This window comes from Symphalangus syndactylus, chromosome 1, assembly GCF_028878055.3.
Source record: "Symphalangus syndactylus isolate Jambi chromosome 1, NHGRI_mSymSyn1-v2.1_pri, whole genome shotgun sequence".
In the NCBI taxonomy this organism is placed as follows: domain Eukaryota; kingdom Metazoa; phylum Chordata; class Mammalia; order Primates; family Hylobatidae; genus Symphalangus; species Symphalangus syndactylus.
The window spans coordinates 80,229,636-80,255,649 of NC_072423.2; the positions used below are offsets into that span (position 1 = coordinate 80,229,636).

At 41.6% G+C, this 26,014-nt stretch overlaps 1 long non-coding RNA gene and 1 pseudogene across 1 annotated transcript; both read left to right on the plus strand.

Moving 5' to 3' along the window:
- Positions 1-2,013: 2,013 nt before the first annotated feature.
- Positions 2,014-22,396, plus strand: LOC134736947 (uncharacterized). Its single transcript, XR_010121453.1, has 3 exons — positions 2,014-2,168; positions 21,793-21,969; positions 22,311-22,396. It is a non-coding gene; the product is annotated as an uncharacterized lncRNA (long non-coding RNA).
- On the plus strand, positions 19,546-20,369 carry LOC129460983 (large ribosomal subunit protein uL16-like; annotated as a pseudogene).
- Positions 22,397-26,014: the final 3,618 nt, after the last annotated feature.

The window sequence follows — 26,014 nt, forward strand, 5'->3', positions numbered from 1 at the left end:
GCAGAGGGCATGTTCAGGGATAATGCACAGCTGCAAAACGCATCTATGCCTAGTGTCAGCCTCCCTTCCTGGTGTGACTGTGAACAGATGTGGATATTGTGGGTAAAATCCCTGCCTTCCTGCTGTGGGTACCTGGCCGCTGAGTGTACATGATTTCAGCGTCATTTGCCTTAATTCTTTACTGTCTGTTGTTTTCTTTATTTCTATATAGTTCAGCTTAGCATCGTGAATGCAAACAGCAGTGAGCCCGAGACCTGCAGGAAGAAGAAAGACAAAGAGGAAAAGCAGCAATGTCCGAGAGCTGGGAAGCGGCCAATAAACAGAGCAGGAGCCTTTCGTCAGCACTCCCTTCCCTGAGTTTGTATTTGTCCAGCTGGATGGTGGAAGAGGAACAGCTTAAATGTGACACCTTAGAAATAGTTTGTACGAGATCTACCATTGTGGTGCCATTGTGTGGTACAGGCATTTGATACAATGGTTGATTTGTGAACTTTCTGATCTTACTTTTGAAGGAGTTTTATTTTATGTTATTTTATTTTTATTTATTTATTTTTTTTGAGACAGAGTCTCGCTCTGTCACCCAGGCTGGAGTGCAATGGCGCGATCTCGGCTCACTGCAAGCTCTGCCTCCTGGGTTCACGCCATTCTCCTGCCTCAGCCTCCTGAGTAGCTGGGACTATAGGTGCCCGCGACCACGCCCGGATAATTTTTTTGTATTTTTAGTAGAGACAGGGTTTCACCATGTTAGCCAGGATGGTCTTGATCTCCTGACCTCGTGATCCACCTGCTTTGGCCTCCCAAAGTGCTGGGATTATAGGCGTGAGCCACCGCGCCCAGCCTGTTCAAGGAATTTTAATTCAAGATTTTATTTTTATTCTAGAGTCACACACTTTTAGTTCAGGAATGGATTGTACTCACCCCTGAGTCCCACCCTCATTTTGCTGAAGGGATGGTGGGTGTAAAGAAATGTAATTGCTCACCTGACATTGTGCATTGAGTTTGTGCGGGGTCGAATGCATCTCCTGAAGCCCCCAACTTCTCATCCAGGGCTTCTCACGGGCTGTGCTGCCTCAGGGAGGTCTTCGGTTTCTGGCTAGGCACCGGCATAAACTTGGCTAAGGACAGTAAATTGACTCACTATAGGAATTTATTTCAGGACATTCCAACCAGAAAAATTAGGGGTGTGTGTGTGTGTGTGTGTGACCTTGGGGTTTAGTGTTGGTTGTTAACGACTTTCTTTTGATGCTTTAAATTATTCAAAAACTTAAAAATATATTCGGAATTACTTTCAGATAAAAAGAAATTCGTAATGAGTAAGCACAGAGGTGAAAGGCGGACGACAGGTTTGAGGGAGCAACTGTCACGCTGGCGCTCCACACTTCTGGCCTCAGCCAGGCCTGAGGCTCATGAGGAGACAGAACTCATAACCATTTTACATAATCCCAATTGTGATGTAGGCGTGGAAAAGAAGTCAGTCCCAGCCTAGGCCTGGATTGACACACACAAGGCACTACTCTCCCAGAGGGGTTCAGCATGGTGCCCTCAGCCGATCCTAGAGCCAAAGGGCCAGTGGACGAGCGTTGCTCAATGTCTGCGGAGTCCTCCAGCCAGGTTCCCAGCTCAGACTCCAGCTTTGGATAAAGAACACTATTTCTTTAGTTCTTTAGCAAAATTAAACTTTGTGTTATCTGCTGCAAGAGCACCAAGGGAGAGAAATCAATTAATTTTTTTTAAATTTTTATATGGAGTCTTGCTATGAAGTGATGTGATCTCGGCTCACTGCAACCTCTGCCTGCTGGGTTCCAGTGATTCCCCGCCTTAGCCTCCCGAGTAGCTGGGACTCCAGGTGCCTGCCACTACACCCAGCTAATTTTTGTTTTGTTTTGTTTTGTTTTGTAATTTTAGTAGAGACGTGGTTTCACCGTATTGGCCAGGCTGGTCTCAAACTCCTGACCTCAGGTGATCCACTCGCCTCGGCCTCCCAAAGTGCTGGGATTACAGACGTGAGCCACAGAGCCTGGCCAAATCAGTTAATTATATTAGTATTTACGTGGTCTTAAGATCTTAGCTTGATTAACCAAATGTGATTTGTCAAAATTGACAACTGGAAAGGAAGGCCAAGAATCTGAAAGAAAGACCAGAGTTTATGCAGAAACTGGAACAGCAGAGTAAGTGATTGTCAATGAGTTCTATTATCATACTCTTCAAGTAAACTACCTCAGAGAAACTTTGTTAGGGTTTGTAAAACATTATCACTATTATTTGTTAAGATTTTATGGAGGAACAGATTATATCTGTAGACATTAGCTTAAAGCATAATGCTAAACTATTGTTTCATAAGTAGCTCTCACTTCTTGACTGTGTCCTGATGGTTTACTCTGCATTTGAGGTGTATTTTCCAATAAATGGACTTTATTTTACTGAGATCAAACATCTTAAGAAGTGTGATTTATGGGTCAATAAGAAAGGTCTTTCCTCTAAAAGTATCTGCTCTACTTGGGGTGAGTATTCTTCCCTTCTCTGCTTTTCTGCTTTAAATTTCTACTCATAAAGGTTCATTATGTTAACCAAGTTGTCTTTCAGTGAATACCCAAGTGGACAAGACAGACTTCTGATCATGCAGCATCCACATCTTCATGTTCATGAGGCAAATCACCTCCTCTTTTCTAGCACTAGGGCACTGGAGTGAGGGTGAGTCCAGAAGGAAGGGATGGGAAGAGAGATAAAGTAGACATCAGAGAAAAAAAATTATCAGAGACATAGAGGAGCATTATATAATGATAAAAGAATTAATCCAGCAAGAAGATATAACAATTCTAAGTGTGTATGCATCAAACAACAAAAATATAAAATATGTAAAGCAAAAACTCATAGACTTAAAAGGAGCAATAGACAAATCCATAATTATAATTTGAAATTTCAACACCCCTCTCTCAACAATGGTGTATACATCCAATGGAATATGATTCAGCCTTAAAAAGGAAGGAACTTCGGACACATGCTACCACATGGATGAATCTTGAAGACATTATGCTTAATGAAATAAGCTAGTAACAAAAGAACAAATATTGTATGATTCCACTTATATGAGGTGCCCAGAATGGTCAAATTCAGAGAGACAGGAAGTTGAATCGTGGTTGCCAGGGCTGGGGTTTTGGGATGGGGGTGATGGGGGTTGATGTTTAATGAAGACAGAGTTTCAGTTTGTGAATAGATGAATAAAGTTCTGAAGATGGATGGCAATAGTATCACAACAATATGAATATACTTAATGCTACTCAACTGCAGACTTAAAAATGATTATGATGGGAAATTTTATGTTATGTGTATTTTACCACAGTTTTTAAAAAGTACATGTAGCAATCACATGGGTTCTCACTAAAGGCCAATTGAATAAAAAATAACAAATTTTGGGGGTGGAGCCAAGATGGCAGAATAAGAACAGCTCTGTTATACAGCTCCCAGCGTGAGCGACGCAGAAGACGGGTGATTTCTGCAATTCCATCTGAAGTACTGGGTTCATCTCACTAGGGAGTGCCAGACAGTGGGTGCAGGACAGTGGGTGCAGCACACCGTGTGCAAGGCAAAGCAGGGCGAGGCATTGCCTCACTTGGGAAGTGCAAGGGGTCAGGGAGTTTCCTTTCCTAGTCAAAGAAAGGGGTGACAGACGGCACCTGGAAAATCAGGTCACCCCCACCCTAATACTGCGCTTTTCCGACAGGCTTAAAAAACGGCACACCAGGAGATTATGTCCCGTATCTGGCTCAGAGGGTCCTACGCCCATGGAGTCTCGCTGATAGCTAGCACAGCAGTCTGAGATTAAACTGCAAGGTGGCAGCGAGGCTGGGGGAGGGGCGCCCACCATTGCCCAGGCTTGATTAGGTAAACAAAGCAGCCAGGAAGCTCGAACTGGGTGGAGCCCACCACAGCTCAAGGAGGCCTGCCTGCCTCTGTAGGCTCTACCTCAGGGGGCAGGGCACAGACAAACAAAAAGACAGCAGTAACCTCTGCAGGCTTAAATGTCCCTGTCTGACTGACAGCTTTGAAGAGAGTAGTGGTTCTCCCAGCACGCAGCTGGAGATCTGAGAACAGGCAGACTGCCTCCTCAAGTGGGTCTCTGATCCCCCGAGCAGCCTAACTGGGAGGCACCACCCAGTAGGGGCAGACTGACACCTCACATGGCCGGGTATTCCCCTGAGACAAAACTTCCAGAGGAACTATCAGACAGCAGCATTTGTGGTTCACGAAAAATCCGCTGTTCTACAGCCACCGCTGCTGACACCCAGGCAAACAGTGTCTGGAGTGGACCTCTAGCAAACTCCAACAGACCTGCAGCTGAGGGTCCTGTCTGTTAGAAGGAAAACTAACAAACAGAAAGGACATCCACACCAAAAACCCATCTGTATATCACCATCATCAAAGACCAAAAGTAGATAAAACCACAAAGATGGGGAAAAAACAGAGCAGAAAAACTGGAAACTCTAAAAAGCAGAGCACCTCTCCTCCTCCAAAGGAACACAGTTCCTCACCAGCAACGGAACAAAGCTGGATGGAGGATGACTTTGACGAGTTGAGAGAAGAAGGCTTCAGACGATCAAACTACTCCAAGCTACAGGAGGAAATTCAAGACAAAGGCAAAGAAGTTAAAAACTTTGAAAAAGAATTAGATGAATGTATAACTAGAATAACCAATACAGAGAAGTGCTTAAAGGAGCTGATGGACCTGAAAGCCAAGGCTCGAGAACTACGTGAAGAATGCAGAAGCCTCAGGAGCCGATGCGATCAACTAGAAGAAAGGGTATCAGCGATGGAAGATGAAATGAATGCAATGAAGCAAGAAGGGAAGTCTAGAGAAAAAAGAATAAAAAGAAATGAACAAAGCCTCCAAGAAATATGGGACTATGTGAAAAGACCAAATCTACGTCTGATTGGTGTACCTGAAAGTGACAGGGAGAATGGAACCAAGTTGGAAAACACTCTGCAGGGTATTATCCAGGAGAACTTCCCCAATCTAGCAAGGCAGGCAAACATTCAGATTCAGGAAATACAGAGAACACCACAAAGATACTCCTTGAGAAGAGCAACTCCAAGACACATAATTGTCAGATTCACGAAAGTTGAAATGAAGGAAAAAATGTTAAGAGCAGCCAGAGAGAAAGGTCAGGTTACCCACAAACGGAAGCCTATCAGACTAACAGCTGATCTCTTGGCAGAAACTCTACAAGCCAGAAGAGAGTGGGGGCCAATATTCAACATTCTTAAAGAAAAGAATTTTCAACCCAGAATTTCATATCCAGCCAAACTAAACTTCATAAGTGAAGGAGAAATAAAATACTTTAGAGACAAGCAAATACTGAGAGATTTTGTCACCACCAGGCCTGCCCTAAAAGAGCTCCTGAAGGAAGCACTAAACATGGAAAGGAAGAACCAGTACCAGCCACTGCAAAATCATGCCAAATTGTAAAGATCATCGAGGCTAGGAAGAAACTGCATCAACTAATGAGCAAAATAACCAGCTGACATCATAATGACAGGATCAAATTCACATATAACAATATTAACTTTAAATGTAAATGGACTAAATGCTCCAATTAAAAGACACAGACTGGCAAACTGGATAAAGAGTCAAGGCCCATCAGTGTGCTGTATTCAGGAAACCCATCGCACATGCAGAGACACACATAGGCTCAAAATAAAAGGATAGAGGAAGATCTACCAAGCAAATGGAAAACAAAAAAAGGCAGGGGTTGCAATCCTGGTCTCTGATAAAACAGACTTTAAACCAACAACGATCAAAAGAGACAAAGAAGGCCATTACATAATGGTAAAGGGATCAATTCAACAAGAAGAGCTAACTATCCTAAATATATATGCACCCAATACAGGAGCACCCAGATTCATAAAGCAAGTCCTGAGTGATCTACAAAGAGACTTAGACTCCCACACAATAATAATGGGAGACTTTAACAACCCACTGTCAACATCAGACAGATCAACGAGACAGAAAGTCAACAAGGATATCCAGGAATTGAACTCAGCTCTGCACCAAGCAGACCTAATAGACATCTACAGAACTCTCCACCCCTAATCAACAGAATATACATTTTTTTCAGCACCACACCACACCATTCCAAAATTGACCACATAGTTGGAAGTAAAGCTCTCCTCAGCAAATGTAAAAGAATAGAAATTATAACAAACTGTCTCTCAGACCACAGTGCAATCAAACTAGAACTCAGGATTAAGAAACTCACTCAAAACCGCTTAAGTACATGGAAACTGAACAACCTGCTCCTGAATGACTGCTGGGTACATAACGAAATGAAGGCAGAAATAAAGATGTTCTTTGAAACCAACGAGAACAAAGACACAACATACCAGAATCTCTGGGACACATTCAAAGCAGCGTGTAGAGGGAAATTTATAGCACTAAATGTCTACAAGAGAAAGCAGGAAAGATCCAAAATTGACACCCTAACATCACAATTAAAAGAACTGGAAAAGCAAGAGCAAACACATTCAAAAGCTAGCAGAAGGCAAGAAATAACTAAAATCAGAGCAGAACTGAAGGAAATAGAGACACAAAAAAACCCTTCAAAAAATTAATGAATCCAGGAGCTGGTTTTTTGAAAAGATCAACAAAATTGATAGACCACTAGCAAGACTAATAAAGAAGAAAAGAGAGAAGAATCAAATAGACGCAATAAAAAATGATACAGGGGATATCACCACCAATCCCACAGAAATACAAACTACCATCAGAGAATACTACAAACACCTCTATGCAAATAAACTAGAAAATCTAGAAGAAATGGATAAATTCCTCAACACATACACCCTCCCAAGACTAAACCAGGAAGAAGTTGAATCTATGAATAGACCAGTAACAGGCTCTGAAATTGTGGCAATAATCAATAGCTTTCCAACCAAAAAGAGTCCAGGACCAGATGGATTCACAGCTGAATTCTACCAGAGGTAAAAGGAGGAACTGGTACCATTCCTTCTGAAACTATTCCAATCGATAGAAAAAGAGGGAATCCTCCTTAACTCGTTTTATGAGGCCAGCATCATCTTGATACCAAAGCCGGGCAGAGACACAACCAAAAAAGAGAATTTTAGACCAATATCCTTGATGAACTTTGATGCAAAAATCCTCAGTAAAATACTGGCAAACCAAATCCAGCAGCACATCAAAAAGCTTATCTACCACGATCAAGTGGTCTTCATCCCTGGGATGCAAGGCTGGTTCAACATATGCAAATCAATAAATGTAATCCAGCATATAAACAGAACCAAAGACAAAAACCACATGATTATCTCAATAGGTGCAGAAAAGGCCTTTGACAAAATTCAACAACCCTTCATGCTAAAAACTCTCAATAAATTAGGTATTGATGGGACGTATCTCAAAATAATAAGAGCTATCTATGACAAACCCACAGCCAATATCATACTGAATGGGCAAAAACTGGAAGCATTCCCTTTGAAAACTGGCACAAGACAGGGATGCCCTCTCTCACCACTCCTATTCAACATAGTGTTGGAAGTTCTGGCCAGGGCAATTAGGCAGGAGAAGGAAATAAAGGGTATTCAATTAGGAAAACAGGAAGTCAAATTGTCTCTGTTTGCAGATGACATGATTGTATATCTAGAAAACCTCATTGTCTCAGCCCAAAATCTCCTTAAGCTGATGAGCAACTTCAGCAAAGTCTCAGGATACAAAATCAATGTACAAAAATCACAAGCATTCTTATACACCAATAACAGACAAACAGAGAGCCAAATCATGAGTGAACTACCATTCACAATTGCTTCAAAGAGAATAAAACACCTAGGAATCCAACTTACAAGGGACGTGAAGGACCTCTTCAAGGAGAACTACAAAGCACTGCTTAATGAAATAAAAGAGGATACAAACAAATGGAAGAACATTCCATGCTCATAGATAGGAAGAATCAATATCGTGAAAATGGCCATACTGTCCAAGGTAATTTATAGATTCAATGCCATCCCTATCAAGCTACCAATGACTTTCTTCACAAAATTGGAAAAAACTACTTTAAAGTTCATATGGAACCAAAAAAGAGCCCGCATCGCCAAGTCAATCCTATCCCAAAAGAACAAAGCTGGAGGCATCTTGCTACCTGACTTCAAACTATACTACAAGGCTAGAGTAACCATAACAGCATGGTACTAGTACCAAAACAGAGATATAGATCAATGGAACAGAAAAGAGCCCTCAGAAATAACGCCACATATCTACAACTGTCTGATCTTTGACAAACCTGACAAAAACAAGCAATGGGGAAAGGATTCCCTGTTTAATAAATGGTGCTGGGAAAACTGGCTATCCAGGGTTGCATATCTTCCTCCCAGTGAATGGGGCATAGAAATGGAAATCAGGTATCCTATTGGGGGTAATGTTTTTCTCATTATAGGAATTTGGAAGTTTTTTTCAGTTTTTTTGAAGCATTTGAGAAGGATTGCTAGGAATTCTTCTTTAAATATTGCATTTCTGTATGCTGGCATGAACTATCCAAAATAGAAAGTAAGGAAACAACTTCATTTACAACAGCATCAAAAATAATAAAATACTTAGAAATAAACAAAAGAGGTGAAGGACTTTGAGAACAAGTCATTGATAAAAGAAGCTAAAGAAGACACAAATAATGAGAAGATATAGCAAGTTCACAGGTTAGAATATTGTTAAATTTAATATTGTTAAAATGTTCATACTACCCAAAGTGATCTACAGATTTAATGCATTCCCTATCAAAATTTTGAGGACATTTTACCCAGAAATAGAAAAAAAAGTCCTAAAATTTGTACGGAACCAGAAAAACCCTGAATAGCTAAAGTAGTCCTGAGCAAGAAGAGCAAAGCTGAAGGCATCACACTTCCTGATTTGAAATTATATTACAAAGCCATTGCTTTGACCTATGGCACTGACCTAAAAACACACACATGGACAGAATGGAACAGAATAGAGATCCCAGAAATAAACCCATGCATGTATAGTCAACTAATCTTTGACAAAGGTGCTAGGAATACACAATGGGTAAAGTATACTCTCTTCAATAAATTGTGTTGAGACAATTGGATAGGTACATGCAAAAACAAACAAACAAACAAAAAAGGACCCTTATCGTATACCACACACAAAAATCAACTCAAAATGATCTTAAATGTAAGACCTGAAAATATAAGAATACTAGAAGAAAATGGGGAATGCCTCATGACACTTTTTATTTGGAAAATAACTTTTGGATATGACTCCAAAAGCACAGGCAACAAAAGCAAAAACAGAGAAGTGAGATTACATGAAAGTAAAAAGCGTCTGCATAGCAGAGGAAACAACCAATAGAGTGAAGAGACAACCAATGGAATGGGAGATAATATTTGCAAATCATACATCTGATAAGGGGCCCAAATCCAAAATATATGAGGAACTGAAATAAGTCCACAGCATGAAAACAATCAAACTTAAAAATGGACAAATGACCTTGATGTGGTTTGGATCTGTGTCCCTGACCAAATCTCATGTCAAATTATAATCCTCAATGTTGAAGGTGGGGCCTGGTGGGAGGCGATTGGATCATGAAGGTGGATTTCTCAAGAATGGTTTGCACCATCCCCTTGTGCTGATCTTGGGATAGTGAGTTCTTGTGAGATCTGGTTGTTTAAAAGTGTGTGGCACCTCCCTTCCCCTCTTTCTCCTGCTCCTGCCGTGTAAGATGCCTTGCTCCCCCTTTGCTTCCTGCCCTGATTGAAAGTTTCCTGAGGCCTCCCCAGAAGTGGAGCAGATGCCAGCACCATGCTTCCTGTACAGCCTGTGGAACCATGAGCCAATTAAATCTCTTTTCTTTATAAATTACCCAGTTTCAGGTATTTCTTCATTGCAATGTGGAAATGGACTAATACAGACCTGAGTAGACATTTCTCAGAAGAAGACATACAAATGGCCAACAGGTGTATGAAAAAATGCTCACTACTAATCATCAGTGAAATGCAAATTAAAACTACAATAAAATATCACCTCACACCCATTACTGTTGTTGAAGGTGTGGAGAAAAGGGAACCTTTGTATACTTTTGCTGGGAATATGATTAGTACAGATGTTATGGAAAGCAGTATGGAGAGTCCTCAAAATATTAAAAATAGAACTATTATAGGATCCAGCAATCCCATACTGGGTATTTATCCAAATGAACAAAAGAAACATACTGAAACATATTTCAGTACGTCAAAGAAATACCTGCATTCCCATGGTCATCCCATCATTATTCACAACAGCTAAGTTATGAAATCAGTCTATCTCTGATAAATGGTTATGAAGTGTCCATCACTGATAAGTGGATAAAAATAATGTGTTGTATATACAAAATGGAATACTACTCAGCCTTAAAAAAGTAAATCTTTTCATTTGTGACAACATGAATTAACCTGGAAGACAATACGTTAAGTAAAATAATCCAGGCACAGAAAGACAAGTACTGTAATGACCTCACTTATATGTGGAATCTACAAAGTTTCATAGCAGCAGAAAGCAGAACAGTGCCTACCAGGAACAGAGGGTAGAGGGTGAGGAGGACGAGGGAGAGGCTGGTCAAAGGGTACAAAGTTCAGTTAGACAGGAGAAATAAATTCAACTTGAGGACCATAATTAACAACAATGTGTTGTATACTTGAAAATTACTAAGAGATTAGATTTTTAAGTGCCTTATTACAATAAAAGAGAGATAAACATGTGAGGTAATGCATATGTTAATTAGCTCTCTTTAACCATTCCACAATGTATAAATATTTCAAAACATCATGTTTTACCATAAATATATATAATTTTTGTCAATAAAAAATAAAGAAAACAACCATTAATGAATAGACTTATTTATAAATGTATTTTATTATAAAAATTACCAATTTTACTTTTAGAGGAAACACCTAATCTGTCTATTAATCATACATTTGATAGAGCTACATAAAACTACCAATGGCTGAATACATGCTTTTTGAGGTCTAAGTATATTCTATACGAGTTCTATCCTTGGTGACGGACTCAAAGGCACATGCAATTCTTATATACAGTTTCGTGGGCTGCATTAAGTTAAACATGGTTATTCCATCAAGTGTGTGGCAATCTAAGCCCTTCCCTGTAAGTACCAGTGTTTTCACCTGCTCATAAAGGCTCAAATGTCAGCCCTGCTGCTGCTGAGATTTCATAGACACCTGGTAAGAGGCTGCCCAGCTCACCTGAAAGACAGGATCAAATGGACTGCCTGTCTATGTTATCCCAGTTTACCACTTACCAGCCACGTGATCTCAAATGTTTGTTTGTTCCATCCAAGTGGTAGTTTCCTCATGCGTAACATGAAGATAATTAGAGTAACCCCATCTTCAGGTTTTCCAAAAGATTAAGTCGACTCGTGTCTATAAACTGTTGCTTAACACAATGTTTGGCACACAGTATGCCCTTAATAAAGAGTGTGTATATCTTCTTTTGTGTATACCAGACACTTAAATGTGCTTCCTCAAGGTACTACTGAGCTGGGTCCTCGCGTATTTCCTGGGGCATTGGGTCATTGCCTGAGAAAACCACCTCCTGCCAAACCTTGTGGTGAGACAGAAGAGCACCAGTTACACAGAGCAGGGAATGGCCGTCCATGCTGGTTTCATCTGCTTTCCACTGCCTGGTGGCTCACGCTCACTGCCTCTATCCATCAGTCAAAGCACCACCATGCTTGGCCTTGGCCTGCTTCACAGAGGTGCCTTGAGAAGGAAGGAAAAGAGTACTGGAGTTGTGCTTACAGCTCACTGGAATACGTGCTTCTATAAATTCAAGACATGACACCAATTAAAATCCATATTTAGAAAACCCTCATTGTCAATATGTTCATCCCACAAATTTGCAATTCCTTATGGAGAGCCATGAAGCACTCCCGGCCTTCTCTGCTGTTCGTTTCAGTGTGCAAGCTGGCCTCTACCCAACAACTGTGAGGGAAGACTTGCTTTCTACTGATAAGACAACAGCAACATTACCACACATCCCTGAAGTGAAGCATGCTTTTCCCAGACCGTTACAGTTGGTCCCCTGTGTACATGGGTTCCACATGCATGGATTCAGATAAAAAAGCAGAGTTGTGTCTGTACTGTACATGCACATACATATTTCTTTTCCTATTTGCATAGCATTTGCTTTATTTTCCTATTGCATAGCATTTGCTTTATTTTAAGTATTATAATCTAGAGATAATTTAAGGCATATGGGAAGATGTGCATAAGTTATATGCAAATACTATGCCATTTTGTATGAGGGACTTGAGCATCTGTGGATTTTGGTGTCTGCTGGAGATCCTGGAACCAAACCACTACAGTTACTGAGTGATGACTGTATTTTCTCACAGAATGATGTTCTTAAGCCTAGAGTGATACCCCTTGGGTGGGATATGCCGGAGAATTAATCATTGTAATAAGATCTTGAGATCTTATTTAGTTACAAAGCTATCTGATTTTTAAAAAATTTATGGTTACATAACTATCTGATTTTCAAAAATTCTTTATTTTGGCTTGTGGTTGTGGCTTATCGTAATACAAAACATAGTTTCCCAGACACGTTGCAGTACAGCTCAACAGAGGAATTAATTAAAGACCCCATAAGCCATAAGAAGTGGGCAGCCAGTGTTGGGGTTACGGGTTGCGTGTGGTCAGGCAGTCAGTCCACGTAGTAGCTGCTGGGTGATGGTCACTGGCTCTTCCAGAGAAGCAGCCCTCCCAGGCTCTTTCAGTCTCTCTGTATGATCTCTGACATGAGGCTTGGAGGTTGAGCTTTTATGAGTCTGTTGGGTAGCCGTCTGCAAGATCACATACGTGTGGGAGGACTGGGCAGAGAGACACTGTCATCTGCTTAAGAATTGTGCTTCAGGTGCCGAGGGTGGAGCCAAGATGGCCGAATAGGAACAGCTCCGGTCTCCAGCTCCCAGCCCCAGCGACACAGAAGACGGGTGATTTCTGCATTTCTGCTTGAGGTACCGGTTTCATCTCACTAGGGAGTGCCTAACAGTGGGTGCAGGACAGTCGGTGAAGCGCACTGTGCGCGAGCCGAAGCAGGGCGAGGCATTGCCTCACTCGGGAAGCGCAAGGGGTCAGGGAGTTCCCTTTCCTAGTCAAAGAAAGGGAAAACAGACGGCACCTGGAATATCGGGTCAGTCCCGTCCTAATACTGCGCTTTTCCAACGGGCCTGGAAAACGGCACACTAGGAGATTGTGTCCCGCACCTGGCTCGGAGGGTCCTATGCCCACAGAGTCTTGCTGATTGCTAGCACAGCAGTCTGAGATCACGCTGCAAGGCGGCAACGAGGCTGGGGGAGGGGCGCCCGCCATTGCCCAGGCTTGCTTAGGTAAACAAAGCAGCCAGGAAGCTCGAACTGGGTGGAGCCCACCACAGCTCAAGGAGGCCCGCCTGCCTCTGTAGGCTCCACCTCTGGGGGCAGGGCACAGACAACCAAAAACTCAGCGAGAACCTCCACAGCCTTAAATGTCCCTGTCTGACTGACAGCTTTGAAGAGAGTAGTGGTTCTCCCAGCACGCAGCTGGAGATCTGAGAACGGACAGACTGCCTCCTAAAGTGGGTCCCTCACCCCTGAGCAGCCTAACTGGGAGGCACCCCCCCAGTGGGACAGACTGACACCTCATTCAACCGGGTACTCCTCTGAGACAAAACTTTCAGAGGAACTATCAGACAGCTGAATTTGTGGTCTCACGAAAATCCGCTGTTCTGCAGCCACCGGTGCTGACACCCAGCCAAACAGGGTCTGGAGTGGACCTCTAGTAAACTCCAACAGACCTGCAGCTGAGGCTCTTGTCTGGTAGAAGGAAAATTAACAAACAGAAAGGACATCCACACCAAAAACCCATCTGTACATCACCATCATCGAAGACAAAAAGTAGACAAAACCACAAAGATGGGGAAAAAACAGACCAAAAAAACTGGAAACTCTAAAAAACAGAGCACCTCTCCTCCTCCAAAGGAACGCAGTTCCTCACCAGCAACGGAACAAAGCTGGATGGAGGATGACTTTGATGAGTTGAGAGAAGAAGGCTTCAGAAGATCAAACTACTCTGAGCTACGAGAGGAAATTCAAAACAATAGCAAAGAAGTTAAAAACTTTGAAAAAAAATTAGAAGAATGGATAACTAGAATAACCAATGGAGAGAAGGGCTTAAAGGAGATGATGGAGCTGAAAGCCAAGTTTCGAGAACTACGCGAAGAATGCAGAAGCCTCAGTAGCAGATGCGATCAACTGGAAGAAAGGGTATCGCTGATAGAAGATGAAATGAATGAAATGAAGAGAGAAGGGAAGTTTAGAGAAAAAAGAATAAAAAGAAATGAACAAAGCCTCCAAGAAATTTGGGACTATGTGAAAAGACCAAACCTACGTCTGATTGGTGTACCTGAAAATGATGGGGAGAATGGAACCAAGTTGGAAAACACTCTGCAAGATATTATCCAGGAGAACTTCCCCAATCTAGCAAGGCAGGCCAGCATTCAGATTCAGGAAATACAGAGAACGCCGCAAAGATACTCCTCGAGAAGGGCAACTCCAAGACACATAATTGTCAGATTCACCAAAGTGGAAATGAAGGAAAAAATGTTAAGGGCAGCCAGAGAGAAAGGTCGGGTTACCCACAAAGGGAAGCCCATCAGACTAACAGCTGATCTCTCAGCAGAAACTCTACAAGCCAGAAGAGAGTGGGGGCCGATATTCACCATTCTTAAAGAAAAGAATTTTCAACCCAGAATTTCCTATCCAGCCAAACTAAGCTTCATAAGTGAAGGAGAAATAAAATACTTTACAGACAAGCAAACGCTGAGTGATTTTGTCACCACCAGGCCTGCCCTAAAAGAGCTCCTGAAGGAAGCACTAAACATGGAAAGGAACAACCGGTACCAGCCCCTGCAAAAACATGCCAAATTGTAAAGACCATCGAGGCTAGGAAGAAACTATAGCAACTAACGAGCAAAATAACCAACTAACATCATAATGACAGGATCAGATTCACACATAACAATATTCACGTTAAATGTAAATGGGCTAAATGCTCCAATCAAAAGACACAGACTGGCAAACTGGATAAGGAGTCAGGACCCATCAGTGTGCTGTATTCAGGAAACCCATCTCACGTGCAGAGACACACATAGACTCAAAATAAAGGGATGGAGGAAGATCTATCAAGCAACTGGAAAACAAAAAAAGGCAGGGGTTGCAATCCTAGTCTCTGATAAAATAGACTTTAAACCAACAAAGATCAAAAGAGACAAAGAAGGCCATTACATAATGGTAAAGGGATCAATTCAACAAGAAGAGCTAACTCTCCTAAATATATATGCACCCAACACAGGAGCACCCAGATTCATAAAGCAAGTCCTCAGTGACCTACAAAGGGACTTAAACTCCCACACAATAATAATGGGAGATTTTAACACCCCACTGTCAGCATTAGACAGATCAACGAGACAGAAAGTTAACAAGGATATCCAGGAATTGAACTCAGCTCTACATAAAGTGGACCTAATAGACATCTACAGAACTCTCCACCCCAAATCAACAGAATATACATTTTTTTCAGCACCACACCACACCTATTCCAAAATTGACCACATAGTTGGAAGTAAAGCTCTTCTCAGCAAATGTAAAAGAACAGAGATTATAACAAACTGTCTCTCAGACCACAGTGCAATCAAACTAGAACTCAGGATTAAGAAACTCAGTCAAAACCGCTCAACTACATGGAAACTGAACAACCTGCTCCTGAATGACTATTGGGTACATAAAGAAATGAAGGCAGAAATAAAGATGTTCTTTGAAACCAACGAGAACAAAGACACAACATACCAGAATCTCTGGGACACGTTCAAAGCAGTGTGTAGAGGGAAATTTATAGCACTAAATGCCCACAAGAGAAAGCAGGAAAGATCCAAAATTGACACCCTAACATCACAATTAAAAGAACTAGAAAAGCAAGAGCAAACACATTCAAAAGCTAGCAGAAGGCTAGAAATAACTAAAATCAGAGCAGAACTGAAGGAAATAGAGACACAAAAAACCCTTCAAAAAATTAATGAATCTAGGAGCTGGTTTTTTGAAAAGATCAACAAAATTGATGGACCGCTAGCAAGACTAATAAAGAAGAAAAGAGAGAAGAATCAAATAGATGCAATAAAAAACGAAAAAGGGGATATCACCACCGATCCCACAGAAATACAATCTACCATCAGAGAATACTACAAACACCTCTATGCAAATAAACTAGAAAATCTGGAAGAAATGGATAAATTCCTCGACAAATACACCCTTCCAAGACTAAACCAGGAAGAAGTTGAATCTCTGAATAGACCAATAACAGGTTCTGAAATTGTGGCAATAATCAATAGCTTACCAACCAAAAAGAGTCCAGGACCTGATGGATTCACAGCTGAATTCTACCAGAGGTAGAAGGAGGAACTGGTACCATTCCTTCTGAAACTATTCCAATCGATAGAAAAAGAGGGAATCCTCCCTAACACATTTTACGAAGCCAGCATCGTCCTGATACCAAAACCTGGCAGAGACATAACCAAAAAAGAGAATTTCAGACCAATATCCTTGATGAACATTGATGCAAAAATCCTCAATAAAATACTGGCAAACCGAATCCAGCAGCACATCAAAAAGCTTATCCACCATGATCAAGTGGGCTTCATCCCTGGGATGCAAGGCTGGTTCAACATACGCAAATCAATAAATGTAATCCAGCATATAAACAGAACCAAAGACAAAAACCACATGATTATCTCAATAGATGCAGAAAAGGCCTTTGACAAAATTCAACAACCCTTCATGCTAAAAACTCTCAATAAATTAGGTATTGATGGGACGTATCTCAAAATAATAAGAGCTATCTACAACAAACCCACAGCCAATATCATACTGAATGGGCAAAAACTGGAAGCATTCCCTCTGAAAACTGGCACAAGACAGGGATGCCCTCTCTCACCGCTACTATTCAACATAGTGCTGGAAGTTCTGGCCAGAGCAATCAGGCAGGAGAAGGAAATAAAGGGTATTCAATTAGGAAAAGAGGAAGTCAAATTGTCCCTGTTTGCAGATGACATGATTGTATATCTAGAAAACCCCATTGTCTCAGCCCAAAATCTCCTTAAGCTGATTAGCAACTTCAGCAAAGTCTCAGGATACAAAATTAATGTACAAAAATCACAAGCATTCTTGTACACCAATAACAGACAAACAGAGAGCCAAATCATGAGTGAACTCCCATTCACAATTGCTTCAAAGAGAATAAAATACCTAGGAATCCAACTTACCAGGGATGTGAAGGACCTCTTCAAGGAGAACTACAAACCACTGCTCAATGAAATAAAAGAGGATACAAACAAATGGAAGAACATTCCATGCTCATGGGTTGGAAGAATCAATATCGTGAAAATGGCCATACTGCCCAAGGTAATTTATAGATTCAATGCCATCCCCATCAAGCTACCAATGACTTTCTTCACAGAATTGGAAAAAACTACTTTAAAGTTCATATGGAACCAAAAAAGAGCCCGCATCGCCAAGTCAATCCTAAGCCAAAAGAACAAAGCTGGAGGCATCACGCTACCTGACTTTAAACTATACTACAAGGCTACAGTAACCAAAACAGCATGGTACTGATACCACAACAGAGACATAGATCAATGGAACAGAACAGAGCCCTCAGAAATGATGCCGCATAGCTACAACTATCTGATCTTTGACAAACCTGACAAAAACAAGAAATGGGGAAAGGATTCCCTATTTAATAAATGGTGCTGGGAAAACTGGCTAGCTATATGTAGAAAGCTGCAACTGGATCCCTTCCTTACACCTTATACAAAAATTAATTCAAGATGGATTAAAGACTTATATGTTAGACCTAAAACCATTAAAATCCTACAAGAAAACCTAGGCAATACCATTCAGGACATAGGCGTGGGCAAGGACTTCATGTCTAAAACACCAAAAGCAATGGCAACAAAAGCCAAAATCGACAAATGGGATCTCATTAAACTAAAGAGCTTCTGCACAGCAAAAGAAACTATCATCAGAGTGAACAGGCAACCTACACAATGGGAGAAAATTTTTGCAACCTACTCATCTGACAAAGGGCTAATATCCAGAATCTACAATGAACTCAAACAAATTTACAAGAAAAAAACAAACAACCCCATCAAAAAGTGGGCAGAGGACATGAACAGACACTTCTCAAAAGAAGACATTTATGCAGCCAAAAAACACATGAAGAAATGCTCCTCATCACTGGCCATCAGAGAAATGCAAATCAAAACCACAGTGAGATACCATCTCACACCAGTTAGAATGGCCATCATTAAAAAGTCAGGAAACAACAGGTGCTGGAGAGGATGTGGAGAAATAGGAACACTTTTACACTGTTGGTGGGACTGTAAACTAGTTCAACCATTGTGGAAGTCAGTGTGGCGATTCCTCAGGGATCTCGAACTAGAAATACCATTTGACCCAGCCATCCCATTACTGGGTATATACCCAAAGGACTATAAATCATGCTGCTATAAAGACACATGCACACGTATGTTTATTGCGGCACTATTCACAATAGCAAAGAGTTGGAACCAACCCAAATGTCCAACAACGATAGACTGGATTAAGAAAATGTGGCACATATACACCATGGAATACTATGCAGCCATAAAAAATGATGAGTTCGTGTCCTTTGTAGGGACATGGATGAAACTGGAAAACATCATTCTCAGTAAACTATCGCAAGGACAAAAAACCAAACACCACATGTTCTCACTCATAGGTGGGAATTGAACAATGAGAACTCATGGACACAGGAAGGGGAACATCACGCTCCGGGGACTGTTGTGGGGTGGGGGGAGGGGGGAGGGGCAGCATTAGGAGATACACCTAATGCTAAATGACGAATTAATGGGTGCAGGAAATCAACATGGCACATGGATACATATGTAACAAACCTGCACATTGTGCACATGTACCCTAAAACCCTAAAGTATAATAAAAAAAAATAAAAAATAAAAAATAAAAAAAAATAAAAAAAAAAAATAAAAAATAAAATACTCTCTAGTAATAAAATAAATGTGAAATAAAAAAAAAAAAAAAAAAAAAAAAGAAAATAGTCCCTGTGCCAAATATAGGAAAAAAAACAATTCTACTTATTTAGGAATTTCTATTAAAAATTACATCAATTACTATATATGATTATATATGTATACATGTTTATAAGTGTATTCTCTCAAATAAAAAAAAAAAAAAAAAAAGAATTGTGCTTCAAGAGAATGACGTCAACAAAGTCACAGAGGAGGCAGCGTCAATCTCCCATTCTCCCACAGAAACACTGCCAAACAAGAAACTGCATAACCAGCTTTGTCTGAATGGTGGAAAACAATCGCTGGTTACAGTAACCAATTGAATGCTGAACAAAGGAAGTCAACTTAAAAACAGAAGGAAAGATAAAAAGAAGAACACCAGCAAAGTGACACAGTAGATGGCCTGCTGTGCCCTACACAGAAACATTGAAAAACTAGCAGAAATGGCTCTTTCCCATTGGTGTGCCACTGAAGATTCTGGTGTCGCCATGGGCCGCCGCCCCGCACGTTGTTACCGGTATTGTTAAGAACAAGCCATACCCAAAGTCTCACTTCTGCCGAGGTGTCCCTGATGCCAAGATTCGCATTTTTGACCTGGGGCAGAAGAAGGCAAAAGTGGATGAGTTTCCGCTCTCTGGTCGTATGGTGTCAGATGAATATGAGCAGCTGTCCTCTGAAGCCCTAGAGGCTGCCCGAATTTGTGCCAACAAGTACATGGTAAAAAGTTGTGGCAAGGATGGCTTCCATATTCGGGTGCGGCTCCACCCCTTCCACGTCATCCGCATCAACAAGATGTTGTCCTGTGCTGGGGCTGACAGACTCCAAACAGGCATGCGAGGTGCCTTTGGAAAGCCCCAGGGCACCGTGGCCAGGGTTCACATTGGCCAAGTTATCGTGTCCATCAGCACCAAGCTGCAGAACAAGGAGCATGTGATTGAGGCCCTGCGCAAGGCCAAGTTCAAGTTTCCTGGCTGCCAGAAGATCCACATCTCAAAGAAGTGGGGCTTCACCAAGTTCAATGCTGATGAATTTGAAGACATGGTGGCTGAGAAGTGGCTCATCCCAGATGGCTGTGGGGTCAAGTACATCCCCAATCGTGGCCCTCTGGACAAGTGGCGGGCCCTGCACTCATGAGGGCTTCCAATATGCTGCCCCCCTCTTAATACTCACCAATAAATTCTACTTCCTGTCCAAAAAAAAAAAAAAACTAGCATAAATGCTGAGACCCGACTTTGTGAGAACCCTGAAAAAGTCAAAGGTAAAGCCATGAAACACACCGAATCAAGGGATATTTTAAACTCTTCAGCATTTTTAACTTTTGACTATAATCAATGATGCCAAATATGATAAAATGTTTCCAGATATGGTGTCTTAAAACTTGTTTAAATAATGGTTGCAATATAATCCCCATGAATGTATACTATTGAAATGAAGTATTTTAAATTCAGTTATGTACGGGCTAAAAGCTATGGTTTATTTTTAGGTACTTTAAAAATGTTCAGTAAAGCAAAAACTATCACTCCCCAATGGAATATGTATTCAACAATGCACATCATGAACTTTTTATTACATATTATTATTATAAGCATATTGCATATTACACTATCAGATGGAAAATAGGCCAATGTCTGGGAGGTTTTAGGTGATTACACTAAGTCTTCATATTTTTAGGCTTTCTTCCCTTTCTCTAAGGACAGAATAACGACAGTGTCAGTAACGATGTAAATTCCACCAGATCATTATCAATGTGACATTTTAAATTCGGTATGGAAAATAATTTCACGAAACTCTGGGATAGAAGGCCAGATAACAGATAATCAAGGAAACTTCTGCTAGGCTTAAATGAACAGATCTGAGACCTCATGCACAAGGTCGGAAATCCCAGTCTGTCCAAGTAGGACTGTCTGACTGATGGTCAAGTTGTGGGAAGAGGATCTGAAGTCTATCTGCACGATGTTCATGTGTACTTTTTTTTCTTGGAGTAAAATCATAGTAAAGGTTGAAATATCTCATCGTTTATTTTAGTTCACTATTGCTAGAACACAGGAGATCCATTATCAGACTTAAGATGTCAACTTAAAAATCATGCACGGGACTCAGAATTTACTGTCATGTGTTTTCTTTTTTCTTTTCTATGGTTTCACAATATCACCTATCATAAGCTCAAAAATATAAAGCCTTGAGCCTCAAATAAATGGCATAGTCCTTTGGCTGTGTTTGAAAGGAAGTTTTGACACGCAGCTCTGATAGTGGCCATCATCCCAAAGACTCCAGTCAAAATATCCAGTAGCGAAATATTTCTCACCAACTGTCGTAAGCCATCACTTTCAGCCAGGCTCAGGAAGTGCTGAGAAGCCTGGGATGCTAAGGATAAATGGAGTATGTGGCAAGTACTAGTGAAGACAGGTGCCAACACCTGCTTCCTAGTGTGATCCATCCTTGGTTGTTCAGAAAAAGGGAGAAATGCATTGCTCTCAATGACAAAGTCATCGAGCACTCACAATGTGTATTATATGCTAGATCTTACAGTGGAAACACTTACTAGCATTTCTACCTCACTACTCATTTTGACACTCTAGCAGTCTCTGGTGGTTTACATTGTTCCAAATATAGATTGATTTTCTTTGCAGAAAATTCCAGAAACATGATTTGGAGAGAATAGAAGAGGGATTTCCTCAGCTGAATCTGGAGGAAGAGCAGGGACAATGTGTAGAAATGCGTCTGGGCACAACTCTCTTCAAAATTCAAGACTTTCCAAAGGAAACCCCCTTGATGGACAGGACTCCAGACAGAAGTAAACTGTGCTGGTAACTTACGGAATCAAAACACATTTCTAGATTTGCTTTGAGCCTGCCTAGCTCAACAGGGCCAGCAGAGCCTGGAACCTGTTTGAGCTGGTCCTGGCACACAGAGACACGTATTTCCTTTAACCTTTAACCATCATTGCCAGAACAGATTGTAATAATGGTTGTGGTCTCACCTGAGTTGTATAGTGAGGGTAATTGTTCAAACTATTGCCAGGGCGGACAGACCTGGCTCTTCGATGGTCACAAATTAGCTGATCACAGAGGGAAGGGGATAGCTGGAGCTTTCCATTTTCATATTTATTCTCTCTTTGAAGTTTCTTAACTATATCTCGTTATTGCAGCAACCTCAAGACAGAGCCAAGGAAGAGGATCTTCCAAGCACATTCAGTTTTATGGTAAGTGGCTTAGTGATCTCCCAACAACCTACCTCCGAACCTGACACTGACCTGACCAGCTTTAGGATCTTCATATCAGAAATCTGGTCAGATAGCACATAAGAGACTCTCATCTGCCATCCAAGACCAAGAAGAATAAATGAGATGGATTGGGGAAAGAATAAGGAGAGAGACTGAGATGAGGAGTGACTTAAAGATGGACCAAGGCAGAGATGAAGTTTAGAGCCATTGTGTAGTACAATTTTTTATAGACAGCAAGAACCAGTAGTCAGTAAATGCTGAATTTATGAACATTCTCATTTCATTTCCCCACGATAGAAAACTGAACAAGAGTATTGAAAATCTTTATTTTATACACATTCAACCCAAAATGTTGTATATGGCCAAAGTTGCAGAGATGACATAGTTAACTTACATGTTTTTACATATGGCTACATTTATATTATCCATAATACAAGTGAGAAGCAATCTGAGTAGCACCAAGCAACAAAAACAAACAAACAAACAAACAAACAAACAAACAAAGAACTTCCACTTTGGAATGCAATCAAGCAAGCAGCCATGTTTGCCATTTCCATGCCTAGCCTGGACTCTTCCCTAGGCCAAGTCTTTGGTCCATTTCACTAGGACTCTCCCAAGTAATGGTAGGAAGAAAGTTCCAGCTTTCAAGGGAATTCATATTGCACCTAATATACTTGGAAACAGACCAGAGTTTATTTTATTTTATTTTATTTATTTATTTTGAGACAGAGTCTTGCTCTGTCGCCCAGGCTGAAGTGCAATAGTGCGATCTCGGCTCACTGCAACCTCCACTTCCCAGGTTCAAGCAATTCTCCTGCTTCAGCCTTTCAAGTAGCTGGGATTACAGGCACCTGGCCACCATACCCAGATAATTTTTTTGTATTTTTAGTAGAGATGGGATTTCACCATGTTGGCCAGGCTGGTCTCAAACTCCTGACCTCAGGTGATCCACCCACCTCGGCCTCCCAACGTGCTGGGATTACAGGTGTGAGCCACTGTGCCCAGCCTGTTTTATTTAGACTTTGTAATTATTAAATATATCATGCAAAAATAAGGCATTCTCTGATTTGAGGACCCTCAGAGTGGGTTATGCATTTTCTCATCACTAGATCAAGGCTGTGATGTGGAAGAATTCGATGAGAAAGGAAAGGCAGAGAGTGGAGCATGAATGTGGCCCACCATCTCAGGCCAGCTGAATTCCAGGCTGCTACAAACAAAAGACTGTACTAGTCACTGGGGATATAGTGGTGAAAAAAAAAATGTCTCTGGTTTCATGAAGCTTATATTCTATTAGATGGAGATGACAAATAAATATATAAGTAAAAGATACAGTAAATAGGATGGGGTGCATGTCACGTAGAGAATGAAGCAGGGTGTGGAAGCTGGGCATGTGGCTGTTGTGTGTGCTGCCTTGTGTTGGATGGCCACGAGGGCTTCGGAAGTGAGCTGACATTTGCTCAGAGACCTAAAATAAGTGAGGAGATGGGCCACATGGCTACGGTGGAAGGAGCTTTCCAGATAGTGGGAAGGAAAGTACAAAGGTGCAAAGGAGGGAGAATGTGGGTGTGACTGAAGGACAGCGAGGTAACTGCAGCTGAACAGTTGAAAACAGGGTGGTAGGAAATTAGCTTAGAGACATAGGGGGTGGCCAACCATATCAGGTTGTTTAAGGCATTTTAAAACCACAGCTTTTAGTTGATGTGAAACAGGAAGACACTGGAAGCCCTCGTGGCCATCCAACACAAGGCAGCATACACACCAGCCGCATGCCCAGCTTCCACACCCTGCTTCATTCTCTACCTGACATGCACCCCATCCTATTTACTGTATCTTTTGCTTATACATTTATTTGTCATCTCCATCTAATAGAATATAAGCTTCATGAAACCAGAGACATTTTTTTTTTTCACCAGTATATCCCCGGTGACTAGCACAGTCTTTTGTTTGTAGTAGCCTGGAATTCAGCTGGCCTGAGATGCTGGGCCACATTCATGTTTCACTCTCTGCCTTTCCTTTCTCACCGAATTCCACTACATCATGTCTTTCCCTTGCTATTCTCGTGATAGTGAATAAGTCTCACGAGATCTAATGGGTTTATCAGGGGTTTCTGCTTTTGCTTCATCCTCATTCTCTCTTGTGCTGCCACATGAGAAGTACTGTTCACCTGCCGCCATGATTCTGAGGCCTCCCCAGCCATGTGGAACTGTAAGTCCAATTAAACCTCTTTCTTCCCAGTCTCGGGTATGTCTTTATAAGCAGCATGAAAACAGACTAATACAGTTATCATCGGTTAGAAATCCCATGTATTAAGTGCACATATTTGTGTATCTCAGACCCTCCAGGGCTTAGACAGCATAAGTAAAAATTGGAGTGGGATGAAGTAAGATCAAGTACTTTAGTGGCCTTTGGGATGCACTGGGGTAATGGAGATGCTGGAGGGATCATTCACTCCAACACTGGACTTTGCCCTAAACCAGACCCGTATGTGTGTGCGATGGCAATGAAACAGGAGACTCTTGGGCTGTGCAGGAATTCCCAGGTTGGCTGAGACAGACACCCGGCAGCGGGCGTGGGGCCTGTCAAGGCAGATTATCTAGCTCAGGTTCAGCTGGAGCTGAGCTCTGTTGTGTATGCTGTGATCCCAGGGAAGAGGAGTATCTCCAAGATGGGAATTTTTAGTGTGTATACCATGGTTTCTCCTGGCCACACCCATGCAATCCAGAGCTTTAACCCGTGACAGGGACATGATTCAGTCAGCCACTGGGAAGGAACTAGAGAAAGCCTATTCCCGGGGTCTGGGAGTCTTCAGACCTGTCTTTGTGAGGACAACATGAAGGATCCATCCAGTGAGCATAACTGATTTGGCTGGGTTGACTTGGCCTTGTAAAAGGAGAGGAAAAATCCTTGGAGGTGTCAGTGAAGATGGTGATCAGGGCATGTGAGAATAGCTCAGGGGCAGTAGGCAAGAATGTGAGCAGAGGGCTTGGGATTGTGACAAAATCTGGAAACTGAGTAATAAGATTATTGGCAGAAACTCAGACCAGAGAGAAGGTACTGATACCAACAGCCTTGCTGAGGGTAGTTCAAGGACATAAAGCTAGGAAATGCCATGCAGGAAGTCAAGCCCAGATTCAACTGGCCACAAGGCTGGTGTCTTCCCATCACATGACGCTCCTTCTGGACTCTAGGTTGATACGTTTGAATGGAGCAGAGGGCAGGTGACTAATAGGATATAGAGAGAGACAAGTAAGGGCTCCACTGTGGACAATCATGTGTCTAGCTAAGTAATTCAGGGAGCTGCTCAGGTTTTATGAGCCAAGGGATAATTTGTACTATGGTGTGACAAGGAGAGGGATCTGCAGAAACATGCAGGATGAATTCATGCAAGGAAAGATTCAACATGGAGACTATTGCAGCAGAATCAAAGCCTGTGGAGAGAAAAGTAACTGCATGCTCATAAACTAATTGCACCATTGACAATAAGGCAGAAATATATATCATTACTTATTTTTTAAAATAAAAAGCTGTACAAAGAATCAATGACACTTGAAAGAAAGTGAAGCTGGTAATGCTTGCTCTTTCCTCTCATTAAACCCAAAGTCATTTCGAAATCCTGAGGAAGAGTGTCC